Raw genomic sequence first — 20,770 nt, forward strand, 5'->3', positions numbered from 1 at the left:
GAACATCCTGTGCTGCTGTAATAAATCATATCATTAAGACATTTTCTCTTATTCATACTCTGACAATTTGAGCATGTGGAGAAAATAACTCTAATTAATGAGAAAACTCAGAAAATCACAATAATATTAAGGGCAAATATGTAGGTTACATATGTTTCTGTCTTCTCACAGATTTATCAGACTAAGAAGACAAAATGAAAAATAATCCATTAGAGCTATGTGTAGCATTTTAATTCTCATCAAAGGTCACTCAACCAATTTATAATGCCAGCACATTTTGTTTGCTAGATAACCTGGGCGTATTTCTAGTGTGTCAAACAGCCTTCCTGTCCTTCCCTGATTAATTCAGAGTGTGTTGAATGGATAACCACACTTGCCACATTTTTTCTTAGCATGGATGGCTGCTTTTTTTCCAAACACACCTGCATGTACCTCTCCCTCTACAGCAGTGGCCTAATAGTGTATTCCACATCTGTCATCAGAGAATCTCCCTTATTGGAGACTGGGATTTCAAAAGCAAGGAATTCAGCCAAAGTTTGATCTGATACCTGACAAAAGCAGTCTATCTGATTGAATGTGACCAATTGTAAGTTTTTCTTGGTTTTGGAAAGACAAAGAGCTGAATAGAAAAAAAAGGAAGAGAGGGGAAAATAGCAAGCAGAAGAAAAAGAATGGGAACAAGAGAATGGATAAATGAGGCCAAGAGGAAGGTCATGATCACAGAACCGCAGTGCCTGAAAATACTGAAAGTAAGTTTATAGCATGCATACCTGCAGGTATCATTATGCAACACAAAATGCTTTAGGGTATTACTCATGCCGTGCACCGTATCTTATGCTACCTTTAAAAATAATGTCTAGCGAAGAATTACATGGTTGTCATAGTCTAAGAGAAATTAGCTTCCATGTGAAGAAAACAGCCCTTTTACAGGCAGAAATACCTAACTCTGATTATGACGAGAAGATACTAGCTCAACTTCAGCCAATCTTCCTCCTTGGTCAGCTGCCCAAAATAGTGCCATGGTTTTTAAACCTTATAACTATTTCAAGTAGGTTCTTTTTTTTTTTTATTATACCTAATGCAATTCTGCATGATTACATTATTATCAGTCAGTTAAAAATAATATTGACAAGTTGATTTCTAATGATGCCAATAATTGACAAAATATCTGAACCTCATTTGCAAAGAGGTTACATTTAAATAGTACAAAAAAACTGGATGAGTGCAAAGCCAGTGCATTGATTTTTTTTTCTCATTATCAATACTGATTGATTACATTTGTGTAGCGTTTTTCAGCTTACAAAGTAATTTCCTATGCATGACCTTACTTGTGCCTCACAGCCACCCAGTAAGAGAAATGTTATTATGCCCGTTTTCCTTATGTGGAGGTTCAGAAAGGAATGCAAACTGCCCAAGTTCATGGAGTTAGTAAGTGGGAAAACGTAAGCGCACATCTGCTGCTTCCCAGTTCTCTTCTCAGTCCTTCCTCCCTCCTGGCAGGGCAGGCTCCGCTGAAGGCTGAAGCCAGGTAACCAGATGAGGTGTGGACCAACGTTACAGGAGTCCTTGAAGTCACAGGAGCATGTGCTGCGTACTTCAGGGACCCTCAGTGTCTAAAAGTTGAGATGTTGTACTTACAGTAACTGCATCATTTAGTATCTTTAAATGTGGAAAGTCCACACCTAGATATCTTTCCACTTTCACAAAAGGCCATTTTCCTCTGGGTCCTTCATTGTGGTGTTTTCCTGCCCCACTGAGCAATGTCACAACAGAGGCTGTGAGGCAAAATTTTCCCTGTGGGACCCTTCTCAGGCCCCCTGTGGACTCGTCCTGGCTGTTCAGGGCTGTTCTTTAGTGGCGGCGGTACAGCTCCAAGAACACTCACCAGGGGTGGGTTGGCGTTGGAGCAAGAGAGACGAGACGTGAGAGGCAGGAATCATGATGGGGTGATGTGGGCTTCCATCCCCGCAGAGCTACCATAGGTGTAAAGAAAAAAGGGGTGGCGGGGGTGGCAGGAGTGCGGGGGAAGCACCGCAGGGCAGAGTAGGAGGCGGTGATATGGCTCACATTAAGGGGGATCTTGACGATTTCTGACACTGTACCGTGTATTGTTTCTGCACGGCTGCATGAACAATGCAGGGCCCTCTAGGATCCCTGACTCCCGCTGTGATGACAAAACGTTAACAGTCACGGGGGCCCATTGTTTTCTTAATGTATATCATTTAAGTTTCGCAGTTTGACTACCGTAAGTAGATACCATAAAGGCATTTTCAAAGATGTGAGTGGGAGCTGTGAATGCTGGAAACGAAAAGAATCAGTTCACCTGCTTAACAATTCTATTCTAAACAACCAAGGAGGTGTTTGGAAAGGGAGCACACAGCTCTGCTTTGAAATTGCCCCATTTTCTATAAACATATAATTTTAATAATAGTCCACATGGCTGGACTGTTCTAGCAGCAATGCCAGCCACACTGGGCCTTTCTCCCCGAAGTGTGCTGCATTCACTGGGCACGCGACTCCAGGAAGAAGAAAAAACGACTTCTCTTGACTAAGAAGTCTCCAGAAACCTTTTATGCTTTCCATGAGCCCTACAGGGACACACCTGCAAAATCATCCCAAGACGCCTTGTCTTTTACCAGGGAGTGGGGCAAAACCTCTGAGCTACAGGGAAAGAACTAATATATGTAATGCAAAATAAAGGCACTTCGGTAATCAGTGCCTCTCTATAAGAAGCTGTCAATCAAATATCAGAAAATTCATGTGCACGCGCATGTGTGTGTGTGTGTCTGTGTGTATATACGCACATGCACACGTGTATCAAAATAGCTCACTATTATGGAGAGGCTTTAGATAATCTTTTGTTAATACAGTGTCTTCTGATGGTCCAATGCATGAAGGGTACTTAAATGAGGTGCAAAATGTTAATCTGTTGGCAACCTTCTAGCCAAGGCAGATTATTCTCGTGCTCATTTGAGGGTAATACAGAGTCTGTGGAATCACTGGCAAAGAGCACCATGGTGAATGAGCAGTGGGCTTAAGGTTGACCAAAGAATAGATATTTATTGAGCACTACTGTGTGCACGGCTATAAGCTTGGCAGCTAGAAACTGAAAACAGGAGACTTTCTCCTATTGATTATCTCTAGCTGGAATAGACTCATACCCCTGGTTAGCTCTATTTGTGCTTCAGAATCCAAGACAGATAACATCTCTTCCATACGCCCTTCTCTGAGCAAGCCTCCCCAACTAAAAAGACTTGTTGCTCCCACATGTATGCTGCATTCCAGGCACCTACTCACTTGCAGTTTTGTTCTTACCACCATGAATGATAACTATTTGGGTACATGTCTCCTGGCAGCGAGAGGCTATGTCTTGTTCCTCTGGATCATCTATGCCTTACCGAGTTTTTCCCAAAGTTCCTTGACGATAATGAGAATTACCTGGGGGCCCTTGTCAAAGTAGCTAGGTTGCCTGGCCTCTCCCTGGAAAATCTGATTCGGTGGTTCTGGGTTCGGGCCTAGGAATCTGGTGGTTGAATAAGCATCCCAGGTGATCCTTATCATCAGGCAAGACTGGGAAATACTGGTCCAGCTGGTAGTGACACTAAGAAAATGTAATCGAGTGAATTAATAACTGCAGATGAACAGAACCTTTTTTAGGTGAGATATTCATCAAACAAATACAGTATTCCAAAAATGTTTGTCCAGTTTGGCTCCTAATTTTGATGAAATTGGGAAAAGACAAATATGATGAATTATTCCACCTCCCTGATATGAGTAAATTAAGTAATTAACAAACTGACAGTTGCTGCTGATAATGTAGCTATGTATCAGTAATCCATTCGTAACTTTATACATGAAGCAGTGCTTCTCAACCAGGTGATCTTGCCCCCCACTCCCACCCCCGGGACTATTTGGCAGTGTCTGGAGACATTTAGTTGTCACAGCTGGAGAGGTGCTACTAACATCTAAAGGGTATAGGCCAGGGACGCTGCTAAACATCCTACAATGCCCAGGACAGCCCTCCTCACCAGTAATTATCCTCAAATGTCAATAACATTGAGGTTGAGAAATCCTGCATTAGACGCGGTTGGAAGCTTTAAAAATCCCTATAGCCAGGCCACTCCCTAGACCAGTTACCTGTGAATGTCTGAGGGTGGGACCTGAGCATCAGCATGGCCAAAGTTTGCCATCTATTAGCTGGGAAATTAGGCCCAGAACCTCCCAGTTTCTGTTTCTTCATCTGTAAAATAAGACTAACACCTACCTCAGAGGGTTATTATCAGGATTAAAGAGATAATGCACGTGGCAGTGCCCTGCAACTAAATACACAAAAGCAAGGTGTCATTACTGCTCCCTGTTTGGGCATCAGTCCAAGTGGCAGAACTGGGTAAGTTACAAGCTTAACGCCACAAATACATTCTTGCATGCAAATTCAGCCTTGTATTTTGGCCTAAAATATGTTCTACATGTGCCAAAGAAGTCAGAAAACTTATATACTTAGGTGAATTTTTTTTTAACATTATGAACTGTCTTCTCCTACTTTCTCTACTTGTTCTATTTGTATGTTTGAATTTCTTTAAGATTTTAATAAAGCAGTCCCTATGTTGTTTGAAAATAATGCAAATGATCCCATGTTATGTATATGGCTACCTACCTATATCTAATGACAGTACACCTCTGGGAAGGCCACCACCAGTCTTGTAGAGCTAAGGCTGGGGCTGAGGGTAAGAGAGGCTATAGAAATGCAGAGAACACCCTCCCCCCAACATGACTAATGTGAGGGAATGAAGGTTCCAGCATTGCTTTGGAGCATGGGTTAAGGCTGATGAGTTAAGGCTTAGAGTCCTCTAGCACCACGTTGCTTCACAGCTGTTTCACAATGTGGTCCACAGAGCAACAGCAGCCACGTAAACTGGGTGATGGCTGGACATGCAGGGTCCCAGGACTCATCCAGATGCAGTGAATCAACATCGGTAGTTTAATAAGCTCCCAGGTGATTTGTGGGCACACTAAGGTGGTAGAAGCATTACTCTATAAAATCGTACGTGAGAAATTTAAACAACTCAGTTCTCCCAAACATCAATCATATGATAGCATTCTGTGAATCTAGGTCTATTCTGTTTCCTTTCATGTTTTGAATGGATTCAGACTGCTGCTGACTGCAAGCACAGGAATGTTCCAGTCTGTTAATTCTCACATCCCTTGCCACCTCTGGGTTTTTAGCAACCATTCTAGGATGTTAGGTAATGAGCTTAAATCTTATTTAATAAATCTATTTAATAAACTTAGCATAAGTTTAGCTAGAAGATAATCACCATGTATTTTTGCCGGCCTATCCTTTGAAACATGTTATTTCGTTGTTTTCATTATCCTGAAAAATAGTTTACCTGGCAATTGAAGGGTTAATTCATGAGCTGCAAAACTGGTTTCTTTTGTGCTAAGTGAACTAGCTGGCTCATCCTTCTTGCTGAGAGAGGCAGTTAATCAGTATATAAAGACCTGTGATTGAAGTCGCATAACTTCAAAAGGTGCATGGTTTCTTTCTCAGTGCAAGGGCCTACTCCCTGAGAAGCAGGCCAAGACTGGGGCCAGCCACATCCTCAAATCTCTTCCTGTGGCCTGCCTGCTTCTTTTACTGTCAAATTATCTGAACTCTAAGAGCGTGTTTGTGTTGATGGGGGCCTTGATCTAAAATGACATGGTTACCCAATACTTCAGTTCACTTTAAATCAGCTATGAATTCCCTCCACTAATTCCTGTTTTCATCTTTTTTTCAAAAGTGTCCGTACATTTGCAATCACCTGCAGATTATGTTTTTTATAATTATATGCAGCCATTCAAATCTCCACCCAGGAGAGTAAAACAATTTCCAGGTTATTTGGTAGTTTGGAGAAAGAATTATTCCGATGTGAGGAAAAAGCATGTATTTCACAGGGCAATGCAAATCTAAAAACACTTAATTCAGAAAGGAAAACACAAAGCGCTAAAGAAGAGTGGGGGAATAAACAAGATTTACCTTATAGGGAATGAAGTGCTAAAAAACAGACTAGAGCTTTTTAAAAGTTGCTTAGGGGGCCCAGAGAAGAGGTATTTTTTTGTTTTAAGTTTTAAGTTACTTAAAAACCCAAACACTTGCTTAAATTCCTGGCTATTTCACATTTTTAGAAAGTTATCAGTAAGGTGGCCTCATATGTAGTGTACATGAATAGAATTCTCACAGTCCCGTAAGCAAGTAATCAGTCTCCAGATAGTCAAAATAATTTTAATGATGTAAAAAATGCATTGCATTTTAAAGTTGGTATCTTTGTCTTATTAACCATGTTAAATGTATCAATATGTATAAGATGTAACCTTAAAGTCACGTTTGTATTGATTTAAGGGCTCAGTCTTATTATTGTAAAGTCAAAATTCATGTAATAGTTAAAAAAAAACACAATCATTAATAAACTCCTTGAGGTCTTTTGAAACATAATCTCGCAGTTAAATAAAAAGGATATATATTTTATAGACTATCTGATTTTACCTGAAAGAGACTGACTTTTGTGGAAGTTACTGAAGACAGTCTTGCCATCAAGAACTAAGTATCCTATCAGGACAATGATGAATGAGTGTGACATACATAGAGCATACTTTGGTTTTTAAAAACAGATTTTTTAATGTGTCTGTGTGGAAAATGTGTTCAGAGAAAGGAGAGATTGTAGAGGTTACAAGTTTCAGAATATACCTAATGAAGGAGATGAAGTGTTAAGCTGGACATTGAAAAGAAAAGAAAAAAACGAGTTGAGTTTGGATTAAGGAGAGATCGAGGGAGTATTGTATGTAGGGGAGGAATATGTGCCACAACATGAAGGAAGCAATGACAGTATATACATGGCAGACTCTGTTGGAAGGCTTCCCCAACATACTTTTCTAGCCCCTTTGTCCTTTCCTGCCTCCACTCAGAATCCAGAAAAGCTACATATTCTCCCAGCCTCCTTTGCAGCCAGGGGTGGTCATGTGACCCTGAGACTTAGTCCTGGATGTTAAGTCATGTGAATAGAATTCTGCTTGGGAGTTTCTGGCAGAGTTGTTGCTTTCTTGATAAGAGGGACAACTCTAGTTTACACTAACCTTTCCCCCTTCTCTTTTCTTTCTGGCTTGAATATGAATTTGATGACTGTGCTTCAGTAGCCGTTTTGTGACCATGAGAAAAAAGCCCAAGGAATTCAAGAAATACAAGCCCCAAATTGTTGAATTGCTTAGTTAACACCAGCAGCCTCTCACCTCCCAGTTTCTTATTATATGGGAGGAAAACATTAACCCTTATTTAAGCCAGTGTAATCATGCTTTCTTGTCACTTACAGGCAAATGCAGTTTTCTCTGATATGGTATATGGAAAGGAATGAAAATTTTTTATCTGAATGACACAGAAAGAACTTCATGGAGTGAAATAAAATAAGATTGTGGGGAGCAGAAAAGTCTGTTTGATACCATGGACATTAGGAAGCCACTGAATATTAATTATCAAAGGAGAGGAAATAAAGAAGAGCTATTTATTGGACATCTTACCAGTAATTAGATTATTCTGATAGAAATGTGCAAGATAATTTGGAGGAAGAATTAAAAGCAACCCAGTAATATATTGAAGATGAACCTTATATATGGTAAACTTTAAAATACCTTTTACTCTCATCCAGAATTTGAGATAAACAGACCAGGTGTTGTGATTTCCCATCCTATGACATGTCTTAGTTCAAGCTGCTAGAACAAAGTACCATAGACTGGGTGACTGATGAAGAACAGAAATGTACTTCTCACAGTTCTGGAGGATGGAAGCTGAAGATCAGAGAGTGATCATGGTCGGGTTCTTGGAGAGTGCCCTCTTTCCGATTTATGGATGCCTGTTTTATCTCTGTGTGCTTACAAGGCAGAGAGTTAACTAGCTCCCCAACCTCTTCTCACAATTTTATGAGCAGTAATATCATTCATGAGGGCTCCACCCTCATGACCCAATTCCCTCCCAAAGGCCCCACCTCCAAATACCATCCTACTGGGCCAAGGGTTTCATTCAACATCTGAATCTGAGGGGGACGCAAATATTCCGTCCATCATAGGTATAGGTTCTGAAGTCAGTGTTGAGGTGAAAATGGCATATAATTAAAAATGCCATGGAGAATCCCCTAGAACACAAAGGACCAAATTTTGTGTTTGTTCTTGCATTTTTGCTGTGGTTTTCCTTTCTTTTGTGTAGTGATCAGCAAACTTTTTCTATAAAGGGCCAGAGAGTGAAGATTTCAGGCTTTGCAGACTGCACAGCCTCCATGCCACTGCTCGGTTCAGCCGTAGCAGAGTGAAAGCGGCCAGAGACAGAACAACATGAGTTACTGTGGCTGTGTTCCTCTAAAAGTTTGTTATAAAAACAGGCAGCAGGCTAGATTTAGGCTGCAGGTCATAGTTTGACAACCCGTGACCTACAGCATTGGAAACTAGTCATCTTTAAAGTGGAGAAAGGCCATGATGGGCAGAGGCAAGTTAGTCCAATTTGTATAATACAAATGTATATGAAAATCAACTCTGCTGTTTGCAGCAAAAGTGGTTTTATGTATTTTCTGTAATTTTTAGAGTCTTACTGATGAATAAAATTAATTTTACCTAGGATCAGTAACTTTTTAAATCAAAAGGCCTTAAACAGTAATGATTCATTAAGTTCACCCTCATGTTCTCCAAATTTATTGTTTGTATAATTTTCATGCAGTCTAGGATGGTCATTTTCCTCATTAACATAGTTCATTATCCACAGGTAATAAGCATCACAGAATGTTGCAGAACTGTATTTCTTTTAAAATATTTTCTTTCTGCTTTTTTAATTGAAGTATAACTGGTTTATAATGTTGCATCAATTTCTGGTGTACAGCATAATGTTTCAGTCATACATATACATACATATATTCCTTTTCATATTCTTTTTCATTATAGGTTACTACAAGATATTAATATAGTTCCCTGTGCTACACAGTATAAACTAGTTTATCTATTTTACATATAGTGTTAGTATCTGCAATAATTAACTTTTTTTGAAGGGGGAGGTTTATTTTTTAAATGGAGATACTGGGGATTGATAAAATATTTTCCAATTCAAACTTTTAATTGTATTTTATTTTTATATTTTCCCCAGTAATTTAAATATCAAATTAATTACTTTCTTTTTTTTTTTCTCAATTTCCTTATTCGTCAGGATAGGCTTAGGTGACGCTGTGGTAAAACATGAGTTTCCACATCTCAGGGCTATAACACAATGAGCATTTTTCTCCCTCCCAGCAGGTCTCTGAGGCAGCCCTCATCCAAGCCACCCAAGTGGTAACGCAAGAACGCAACTTGTAGCTACGCCAGGTGGAACTGCTGACTTCTAGATCCCTGAGTAACAGTAAGAGATCATAGCTGTTCTCTATACTTTGGTTTGAAAGTTATATGTGCCAGTTCTGTTTATGGCTGAGTTATCAGAACTAGTCACTTGACCCAGTGGAACTACCTGGCAGGCTGGGAAATGCCATCTTCCTGTGGGACTGAGTGGGATTTAGAGAACACGTAGCATTGCCTCTGCCACACTGTGGTTCTGTTGGATAAAAGGCCATACCAGAACCAATGCATACTAATTTTGGTTGCGGTTTAAAAAATACAAAGTAGGCTAAATAACCAACATAACGTATAACAGCACGTGGAGACGTAATATAAACCCTGTAAAAGGTCGAAGGTTCTTACCCAGTTTTATTCCCCAGTTTAGATACTTAAGTTAAAACACCTTGATGAATTATTAAAAGGATTAGTTGAGAATTAGGGAACTCGTACTGTCGAAGGAGAAATTCTATTCCGATGTCACATTACTTGACAAACATAAATGATATGTGGTGGGACATTGATATTTATTCCGTTTCATTCCCTCTGAGTATTTATTGACCATCCTTAGCCAGGCAGAGTTAAATGAATACCCTTTGTTCTAGGCCATCCTTTTGTTTTACCCCTTCATCCATTATTGTTTCCACTAATCTGCACTGTGGTGCAGTTTCTTGAGATCAGAGCCCTTACAGCTATTTGCTGGATATATTAAGTCTTTGATTATGCACATGCCCTGAGATCACGTTAAGCATCAAATCTTTGTCAGTAGGGGTGCTAAGGATGCTTTACTTCCCGCTAATGAACTGTGTAAAATTGGCTGCTTGCTTTGCTTATGCCTCCAAAAGTAGCAGGATGTTACCATAATCTGTTCTCTCAAATCTGAGCCTTGTTGCTCCATACATTTACCCTGTATTTTCTGCCAGGGTTGGAGCTGTAGCCATTTCCTTTAGGCACAGTGATTCTCACCAGGAAAGCATGGATTTCTGGGTTTGGACTTGGAAATTGAATCTCTGGAGATACAAGCCATGTGTGTAGTAAGAAAAGGCATATTTAGCAAAACAGTGCAATTTCATATTTTGAAAAACAATTGTGTTTATGATTTAAACTCCTGAAACTGAAATTTAACCATCTTTTGGGCTGCTGGAAATATACAGATGTTGGTGACTTTCAGCTTGTGTTGGGAGGATGCACTTCTGAATCAGCAGGGAATTGGATTTTTACATTTATTAAAAGGTGCATTAGGTTAAAAATGTGAAGTTTTTTTATGATGGAAAACTCTAAAAATAGGTCCTTCACTGTGCAGAAAAAAGAACCATGGCATGATTGGAAGATCTGAGGGCAAGAGGGTCAAAAAGTAAGAATTCAAAGCAGCCAGTAAGGGAAGAGCATCACAGGGACTGAAAACCCCTCTAGGAAAGCCTTAGCAGTATCAAGGAGGGCACAATATGCACCTGGTTTGTGTGGGGTAAGAGCTTACTTTATTTCATTCGGATGATGAAAGAAGGCTGTAATCATTAGAATTGCATTTATGCTGGAAGCATAACATGTAACCTACTCTAGGGCTAAAATCACACATCCATCTGGGCCTTGGTTCCATCCATAAAGTAAGAGGACGGATAACAGCCAAGGTCTTTTCCATTAAAAAAAGGCCATCGTTTTCTGAGACTCTCCCCACCCCCAACACACAGAAATCAAACAATAAGCCAATAGTCAATGACTGAACATTGATCAAGCCCATTTAATGATCCAAACACTGTAGGCCAAAGTCCTACAGGTGTTGCAAAACAGGATATAGACTTTCCTGCCTGCAGGGAACTTACAATCTATTTAGGAAGACAAGATATAATTGTAAATAATGCAAAAAGTACCTAATTTTCTATTAGAATGGGGTAAGCAAAATAGGGCTTGCAGGACAACTCTGGCCCAACAGCAGTGGCTGCTCTCCCATGGCATGGGGCAGAGTTGAGCTGTTGCTCCAATGTATGGCTCACAAGCCTAAAATACTTACTACCTAACACTTTATAGAAAAGTTTGCCAACACTTACAGTAATCAAATAATCTCCCAAGGCAAAACGAGATAGATTCCATGTGGTAATAGAGAGGATGGAGCTATTGGAGATGAGATAAGGCCCTGCCTGTGAAAGCTTCAAGGGGTCTCAGCAGTCAGAGAGAACAGGGAGACTCCAGTTTCTGTAGAAAATAGAAGGTGGGGAACAGAGAGCCTTATAATTAGTAAGAAAATGATGAACGTAGCTGCATATTGTTTTTATTCTATATTTTTCTTATTGTTTTTACTACATTGGCCTTCAAAATAATTAATTTGGAAAAATCTAAGCCTTTGAGATATTCTTCACAGTGTTGTTCCAAAATCAACATTGGTTAGAAACTTCCCAACCCCTCTCCTGAGAAGCAGGACATATTCCTGCATAGCTATTTTTAATATGTGAAAATTTGTGATTTACTCTAATTAGAGACATATCCAAATGAATTTCAAGGGATATTAAGATAGGAAAATCCAGAGTTTGAAATAAAGTATCAATATTTATAGTATTTTGATTGAGATATTTCTATTACTATCTGTCCTTAATTTATAGATGTATTTTATTAGCCACCATAATTTTGACAAATGAAGACACCTGAAAAGAAGTGGTAACTGCTAGAGATTCAGTGTCTAGTTACTTTCCAGTGTGTCAAACTTTGCTATCATGGTAAAACAGAAAAATTTACTTTGGTGCCTTTAAATATTTCTCAGTGCCTCTGAGTTATTTAGATGCTAAGGGGACACATACTGAAGGCCACTCCCCCAGGCTTGCCCAACCCAGAAAATGCCTCCATTCCGGAATTTTCCTTACTTTTCTTCCCTGCCCCAATCCAAATTTATTTCCCTGAATTCGCTCAGTATCTTGTGTCTGGGCCTGGCCAGCTACTTGAAGACTGCTGGATGAACATGAATCAGTACCGCTTTTAGTGAACACCTGCTAGTGTTACGGCACAGCACTAAGAGGTGGAGGAATTCATTCATTCCTGAAACTTCCAGTGCTCAGCAATGTGTAGGCCCAGGGGACACAAAACTGGTGTTAGCTTGTGAGTAGCTTCCTGGCTTCCCGTCTTCAGCAGTGTCTTCCAAAAAGCAGTCCCTGAGTGATCGCCACGTGAATCCCTGGTCTGCTGCTTAAACTATAAAGCTGTTAAACCTCCAAAGGGGGCTTATTCAGTGGGGATACCTGGGGAGGCCACTCACAATGCACGTGGGTAGCATGCTTCCGTGTTTCTGTACTTTAAGGCTCAGGGAGATGATTCCTGAATTCAGGGCACCCATCAATCAGAACACTGGCCGCCATGGCCAGACTTGACTTGCAAGTATGTTTTTAAAATTGGGAAATATCACATAAACATTTTATTTCTTCCTTCTCTTGAAAAATTAGAAGCTGTGACAGCACTGGGCTTGTGTTTCTTGACTCAACTCAAGGAAGGTTTTCCGCTTTATAGGTGGACAGAGCCTGTGTGTTCCTGCTGGCCCAAATCCCTTCAGTTCTCTATTGTCCGACCTACCTGGCCATTTTTATTCAGATGTCCTACATACCTGGCCCTTGTAATCATTTGATTTAATGACCATTGATCTAGATTCAAGTGGATAATTATATATTTTTAAAAATTTAAAAAGACAACTTGATAAATGTTATCCGAGTTTATCTATGTCCCAGGTAAGGCTGGGACTTAATTTTATGCACAAACTCTGAAAGGCCGTGGGAAGTGGGAGTTTTAGGTTGTAGGGCAGAGAATGGTCAAGATATTTGGGGCAGGTGGCCACTTTCAGTCATCTGACCAGCAAGAGGTTGGTTTAGGCTGTTGAACATGGGTAAGAGGCAAGAGAATTGAAATCACCTTGTTTCTTTCTAAATTTAGCATTTCTATAGCAATTGTCACCATGGTATCTTGATGTGTTCTGACAGGGGAAATTTCACTTATTAAAAAAATGTGGTAATGAGGGAAAGAGAATGCTTTAACCCCAGAGGCATTTCCTCAATGAAGAGCTCAAAATATGTGTGTACACAGGACAGAAGTTCCACCAGGGTCTGACCTAACCAGGGGCTGGTTATGTTTCTTCATGATGAGGCTGCAGATGTCCCACTGAAAGAATCTTTGAACCTGAGAGCTAAAGGCTAACTCAAGGTCCTAATATCCTTGTGTAGCTCTATTCAGCATTTGAGGCACTGGTACATTTTAATCTCATTTAATCCTCATAATAAGCTGGTGAAATAAGTATCGAAATGCTTATTCCCATTTTATAGCATCAAAAAGAGAGTCCCTGAAGATGAGTCACTTGCTTCAAGTCAAACAGTTCTTCTAATACCAATTCCCCGGAATTTTAAATTACAACCAATGTTTTAAGATCTTATTCAGCCTTCACAGCTTCTGTGGAGCATGGGGCTTCCATTTACATAGACCACCAGATGAGTGGAGCCCCCTGGAGTTGTGCAGTGTGGACAGTTTTGAGCCCTGGTACATTGATGGGAAAGGTTTGGGTATAGGATGCACTGCAGGCATAAATAAGACATCTGACAAGCTTGGTGAAATTCTTAGTGGGCTAGTCAGTCTCATTAATGCATACTCAAAAATCAAGTGAATGAGATGATACAGAAATAACCTTGAATCTGATCTCATTTTTATTACCAAAAAGAAAGAAAGCAAGAGCAAGCAAGCAAGCAAACTTAAGGACTGTGCCTATTATTAGGGACAAATTGCTTGTGACAAACTTTGGGATTGCAGGTAACAAGCCTGTGTTGGAACACTTGGACTGAGAAGCACCGAGGCACCCACACTGCTTCAAGTCCATCCATAACTTCTTCCCATGGAGATGCGCGCTTACCCTAGAGATGAGCTGGTTGATATAAAAGTCACTTGTAGGAGACCAGAGGAAGAATGGTTTCATTCAGAAGAGATGCTGTGTTCGTTTGTTAGGGCTGCCGTAACAGAGTGCCACAGACTGGGTGGCTTAAACAACAGAAATTTGTTTTCTCACAGTTTAGGAGGCTGGACGTCCAAGATCAAGGTGTTGGCAGGGTTAGTGTCTCCTGAGGCCTTTCTCTGTTGTTTGTAGGTGACTTCTCCTTGGTTTGCAGATTGATCTCTTTGAAGGCCTCTTCTCCTCCTACAGACAGTCTTCCCTCTGTGTTTTTGTCGTAATCTCTTCTCATAAGGACACGAGTCGTATTGGATTAGAGCCCACCCTGTTGACCTCGTTTTACCTTAATTACCTCTATAAAGACTTTTCCCAAATAGTCACTGAGATACTAGGGGGTTGGTTAGGACTTTAAGAAATGGATTTTGAGGAGGACATAATTCAGCCCATAACAGATGCTCATACTGGCCTTTTTCAGAGGATTTATGAATTGCTAGCGTGCATTTTCATGGTGGATGCCAAGATACTTGCATCACCAGGTCTTAAAGATGCTTTTAAGTCCAAGTTTCCTTCACCCTTTTCATTGAAATAAATAAAATGCATAAAATCTTATTGGAATCCGTAAAGTACAGTATCTTGCATGAAAGACTATGAAGTTAAAACTCTATAGAAGACAAACAGGTAATGTAAAGGAAGTAGTACAAAGCAAGTAAAGGAAAATAAGAGAGGGTAGGAAGTGATTCTAGACAGCTGGAGAGGGTACGCCTCAGGCTCAAAGGAATTCAGTGCGAGCCCAGCAGTGTCATAGCCTCTGATTTTTTGAGTTTGGAAAGCTGAATTTTTAAATAAAATTCCCTAATTTTTTTCTTGTTTTTTCCTGTCTTTTTTAAATTGACGTATAGTCAGTTTACAATGTTGTGTCAATTCTATAGCTTAATGTTTCAATCACACATATATGAACATACATTCCTTTTCATATTCTTTTTCATTATAGGTTACTATAAAATATTGAATATAGTCCCCTGTGCTATACAGTATAAACTTGTTTATCATCCCTCTGTGCTTCCCTCTTTCTCTTTCCACTTGAAGAAGATCTTTCTTTGGTAAATTCCAGTCTTTTTTTTAATCAATGGTTGTTTAGCAGTCAGTTGTAGTTTTGTTGTGATCATGAGAGGAGGCGAGCTTATGGTCCTACTACTCCACTATCTTGACCAGTATTCCCAGGAAGCACCTAAAATACCCCAATTTTTAAGTGTTGGCATTTATTCCTTTTTTAAAAAAAGAAAACATTGTATGCATCAAACAAAACATGTCTGCTTACTGGATTTAGCTCATTGGCTTGGATTTGGCTGGTTTGGGTCTAATGGCCTGTACTTGATCAGTTTTTTCAACCCCTGCTCTACGTAACCCCTTAGGATTATTCTTGAACCATTACTATGTAGTATTTGATTAAAACATTTCTTCATTGGACAAGAGAGGCATGCTGTAATTGTAGCAATAACCAATTTGGCCAAAACTGACTTACAAGACCCATCCACAATTACCTATTATGACTTTTGCAAGCACTTATGGAGAATTTTTACTATTTAACCTAAAATCTTAGAATATTTGGTTTAAAAGTAAAACTTTATACAGACTCGCAGACATAGAAAACAATCTTATGGTTACCAGGGGGAAAGGGGACAGGAAGGGATAAATTGGGAGTTCGAGATTTGTAAGTATTAACTACTATATATAAAAATAGATTAAAGCAAATTTCTTCTGTATGGCACAGAGAACTATATTCAATATCTTGTAGTAACCTTTAATGAAAAAATATGAAAACAAATATATGGATGTATATGCATGACTGAAACAATATGCTGTACATCAGAAATAGACACCTTGTAACTGACTGTATTTCAAAAAGAAAAAAGAAAAAAATTTATACAAATAGCCTTGTTAGGACTGTTGTGTAGTTACAGAATCATTTTATTAAATTCAATAATTTATTTCTTTCTGAAATTCTGTGTGTATTAGGATGACTCTTCATCCTGTGATGGTTATATGCAGAACATGAAAACAGTAATGAGTAGAAACTTACTAGGAGTTTACTGGGGGCCGGACACTGTTTTAAGTGCTTTAAATGAATTAATCAATCGATTTAGTCTTCTCAGTCACCCTGTAGAGGCAAGATCCATTATGACTGCCACTTAACTGGTGAGATGACTGAGGGAAGCCTTTGCCCAAGGTCATACAGCTACAAAGAGGTTCTTAATCATGTAACCCTGCCCTTAACCACTACTCTACAGTATGTGACCTGAGTTGTTTTGTTTTGTTTTGGGCAGTGGGGACATTTGGGAATCTTTAATTTCTCTCTTTAGAATACCCTACTTGGCTTATCATGTCTAAATTTTAATCTCCCCATCCCAAATATCATTAAATGTCTCAAATTGGGCAGAAATTTTCATTTTAGGACAGATGAACTCTGCCTAATATCTGTAAAGTGAGCTTATTAAACCATAGTGTTCATGGGTAGAATTCCACAGGAAGTCCATAAAAATAAAAATTTGTATTTTCACGTTCACTAATCTCTCACTGATAGTATTTACTTCAGTTATGAATTTAGGCAACAGGCCACAAGAGACCTGGCCATGCCTTTGACTTTGTCACAACAGAAATCACAGATACTTTAAAAGCTCAGTATGTAAAATTGTTGCAGAGTTTTCAAAGTGTTATTTACATTCATGGAATCTTCAAAATTGCATTAATTATGGGCCCGCTACTATGTCATCTTATTTGCTATGGAAGAAAGAAGCTTATCTATTACTTACTGAATTCCAAATTTGTTTTTTTATATGCAGAATTTTGATCACTGAATTTGGATATAACGGATTTTTCTTTATGATCTTATGTTTTGTTTTATGCATTTAAAAGTTTTTTCTGAGAAGGAATCTGTAAGTTTCACCACAACACCAAAGGGGCCAAGGACATGAAAAAGTAAGGAAGCAATAATATTTACTTCACCCATTTATTCATCATCTGTCTTTCCATCTATCCACCCAATGGTTCCATTGAATTAATTTGATTAAATACCACTGACTGCTTGTCATGTGTTGGACTCAGTGTTAGGTACTACAGACTTGGAGTTATTGTTCTTACAGACTCACCAAACTTCATTTGAACTTGATCCCTAGAAACTCTGCCAGAGGTTCTTAGAAAGTACCAGAACTTTCACATTTGAGATGCCTGTGTTCTTTGAAAGACATCCACTTGCTATCAGTCTTCCTAACTGATGGAAACTGAAGCCCCACCCCCCACTTAATTCTTCCTCTCTTCCTTTCAATCTCTAATTTTTCTCTTATTTTCTGAAATTCATGCAGGCATGCTACTCCTTAGAAATAAAAGGAGCATTGCTCCATTTTTAAGAGTAGCAATAGAGTTTATACGGCATGGTATTAGTACTTCTGCAGCGTCATCCTTTGTTGCCAACGTGGTTTTCACGTCTGACTGTAGATGAGGTAGCAGATCAGTGCCTGGATTCTGCTTGTCAGTGGTGACTGGAGAGTCTAAGCAGTGTTCACCCCCGTTCCTAGAATGAGAAAACAAATAATACAGTCCTGGATCGATCTAATTAGACAAGGGAATATTAGGAAGTTTTGTTAATTATGAACACTCCCTCTGAAAGTATGTACATGTGGTTTTCAGTTCGAGTCACGACAGAGTACTAGCATTCAGTACCTCCTACTGAAAGTTAAAAAAAGTAAAACAACATATATAAAACAACGGTTAGAAGGCATTGGCAAGTAGTGACTGCAGGCAGAACTTGAGAAGCAATGATTCTTGAGTGAAGGGCTAGGAATCGGGGTGGGGGTCAGATGGGGAATAAGGATGAGTATTATTGGGCTAAGGATGCAGAGGTCAAGTTTGTGAGTTGCCAAAGTGTCTGGGATTTGAAGGACAAAGCCCCAGAGAGGAATAAACCTAAGAGAAAGAGTCCAAAATATCTGTATATAATTTCCTTTCACATTTTAGGCTGAATTCTAAGTGGGGCATGTGCAGGATGAGACTCCAGGAGGAAACAGCATCTGGGAGGGGAAGGAGCTGAGCAAAGATTTAATAAACAGGACACAAAGCACTAAACCATAGGAAAAAAAGACTGATACATTGGATTGCATTAAAAGTAAGGACTTACGTTCTGTTTCACAAGTTCACAAAAATATTTTCCTTTTAGCAGCTTTATTGCTTTACCTCTGATGTTTGAATCTATGATTCCATTTTTGTTGGCTTCTATGGCTCTAAAAATGATTCCTTAGAGGAAATAGAACCATACAATGTGGTATTTGTAATAGGGGGTCTTTACCCACCACTCAAGCTTTTGAGCAGATTCAGTTCAACACTTCCCTGCTACCACCTCATATTTTAAATTCTTGGAACTGGGTTCCCCACCACTGTTCTGATGGGTATCTATGGCTGTGCTGGGTGAGGGTGGAGGGCTGATCCCATCAGAAAGTGTCAAGCAAACGTGTCTTGTGACCCGATGGCAACATGCCTTTTGGAGAATCAATGGTCAAGAGTTAGAGGCTGAAAGCTGAAAAAGTGAGGTCCTTACTATAGTGATTCTGAGGGGAGGATGAATAGTAATAAAACATACCTCGAATGAATTGATTCTTAACAAAGATGATATTAATGCTCAAAGCGATAAATCATGAGAATTAAGTGATGACGTAAGGATGAGGGAATGTTGACTCTGATAGGAATAGTCAGTAGGTGGCTGTTTCTGTTTTACATAAGGAAAAAATATTGTATTGCTAGCATAAAACTGCTTCCATGCTTAAATGTTTCTTTAATTGTCAGAATAAAATTTCAGACTACTTAAACCTTAATAGTGATTTGTCAGAAGTATTTTTCTTTATTATTCCACAAGTGATTTCACCTTCCCTAGAATGAGAATAGCAATACCAATGCTTTTTTTTCATTCAATTCTTGAATCATAAATATAACTAAGCCTTCCAGTCTAGCCATGACATTGTTTTATTCATGTTATGAATTAACTTTTACTTTGTATTTATTGGTTAATTGAATAACTTCTGCTCTATATATTTATAGTATTTCTTTACAAATAATGACATCACATTTCTAGACAATTTCAAATAAGCCTAAATTATTTTCATCAATCAAAAAATGTAGACCAAAAAATTACTGTCTTCAAGTGAGATTTCGGGCAGTATAAGGTAGAATTTATGTCTCAAAAGTTTCAAAGGTATTTGAAACTCCATTAACTTGGTGTATGGCTAATGATTATAGTTGTCTGGGAAATGTGGATGTATCAGTTTATTCTAACTTTACATTGGGGTACTATACTTTTATGGCTTTTTTCCTGCATTTTGTATCATAAGTAAATCATCACACTGAGTCAGTCAAAAATGCCATCTGCCTAGTTATTAAAATTTAAGGGCATCATCTTTAGTTTCCTTATTAATTCTTCAAATACTACATTTCCTTTTGAATTGAACAATACATACCCCATAGTGAAAAGAAAATCTCTTCTTTGATTTTATAACTAGCTCCACACTCCTCATCAGAGGAGAAAAGGGTTTGATCTCACAACCTATTTATATAGTTTTTAAACTTTCTAAGAAAAAGAAAGCTCCCTATAATTAATGCCTAATGTTATAAACACCCCTGCTTTAGTGGTTGCCTAGTAACTACGTACTGCAGGCTTGTGGGGTTGTTAAAGAGGCTGAAGAAACGGAAATATTCAGATCCATTTCCAATTCAGGTGGATGAGGGGCAGCAATGGACTAGATTCCTGTGTTAAAATTGTTTTTCCATAATGGTTTTGCACTAAAACATCCTTCTGCACTAAAACTTACTCTTGTAAATGACTTCTGCAGATAAGAGTCCAACCAACAAGTAACAGTTTAAGATTTTAAAAACATTAAGGAGGACTGAACCCTCACTGCTTCATTGTTCTGTATTAGCCCCAGGTTCTGTTCTTAGAGTGACCAAACTGGGGAAAAATGTTCTTACTGAACCTTTAATTCTTCAACAAAATTTTATATTTGCACATTCCTTTAGCACTGAATGACCAAATGTAGTTCCCAGCTAGAGGTGATGTTAAAAAGGGCTGGGAGTGAGTATGATGATATATTTATGTTTAGCTTTGGCTTGCTTTCTACCTAGCAGATTTAATTTCCTAATTATGTTTTGCTTTAGTTTGGTAAAATTAGCTTGCATTCCCTTGGCACACACCAACTGCAGTTGGTGAAGCAGACCTACCAAAACCATAGGTTGTTGACAAGAGTGGCTAACTAGATTAGGATTAAATTTACTGAGTGAAATCCACAAAGAGCCTAAGCACATGTAGATAATGACAAGTTGACTATGAGGGAATGTTGTTAGGTCATATGAAAACTCATTTCTGGCAATGTCTTGGTTTCAAAAACTTGATAGATCCAGGGCACTCAAAGTCTATCTGTGCTCTTTTGTTAGAGTTCCTGATGTCAAGATTTG

General features: G+C 38.9%; 1 protein-coding gene across 3 annotated transcripts in view; it reads left to right on the forward strand.

The window, feature by feature from the left end:
• Window positions 1-20,770, forward strand: part of CTTNBP2 (cortactin binding protein 2) — a 376,816-nt gene that overhangs the window by 208,261 nt on the left and 147,785 nt on the right. For 2 of the 3 annotated variants that reach the window (XM_074367170.1, XM_074367169.1), the window contains exon 4: window positions 9,301-9,403. The exons of the other annotated variant lie outside the window; for it this stretch is intronic. The gene's annotated coding sequence lies outside the window, so the exon portion shown is untranslated. The remainder of the gene's footprint in view (window positions 1-9,300; window positions 9,404-20,770) is intronic. 3 annotated transcript variants of the gene reach the window in all.

The sequence above is a fragment of the Camelus bactrianus genome, chromosome 7, assembly GCF_048773025.1.
Source record: "Camelus bactrianus isolate YW-2024 breed Bactrian camel chromosome 7, ASM4877302v1, whole genome shotgun sequence".
NCBI classification, from domain to species: Eukaryota; Metazoa; Chordata; class Mammalia; order Artiodactyla; family Camelidae; genus Camelus; species Camelus bactrianus.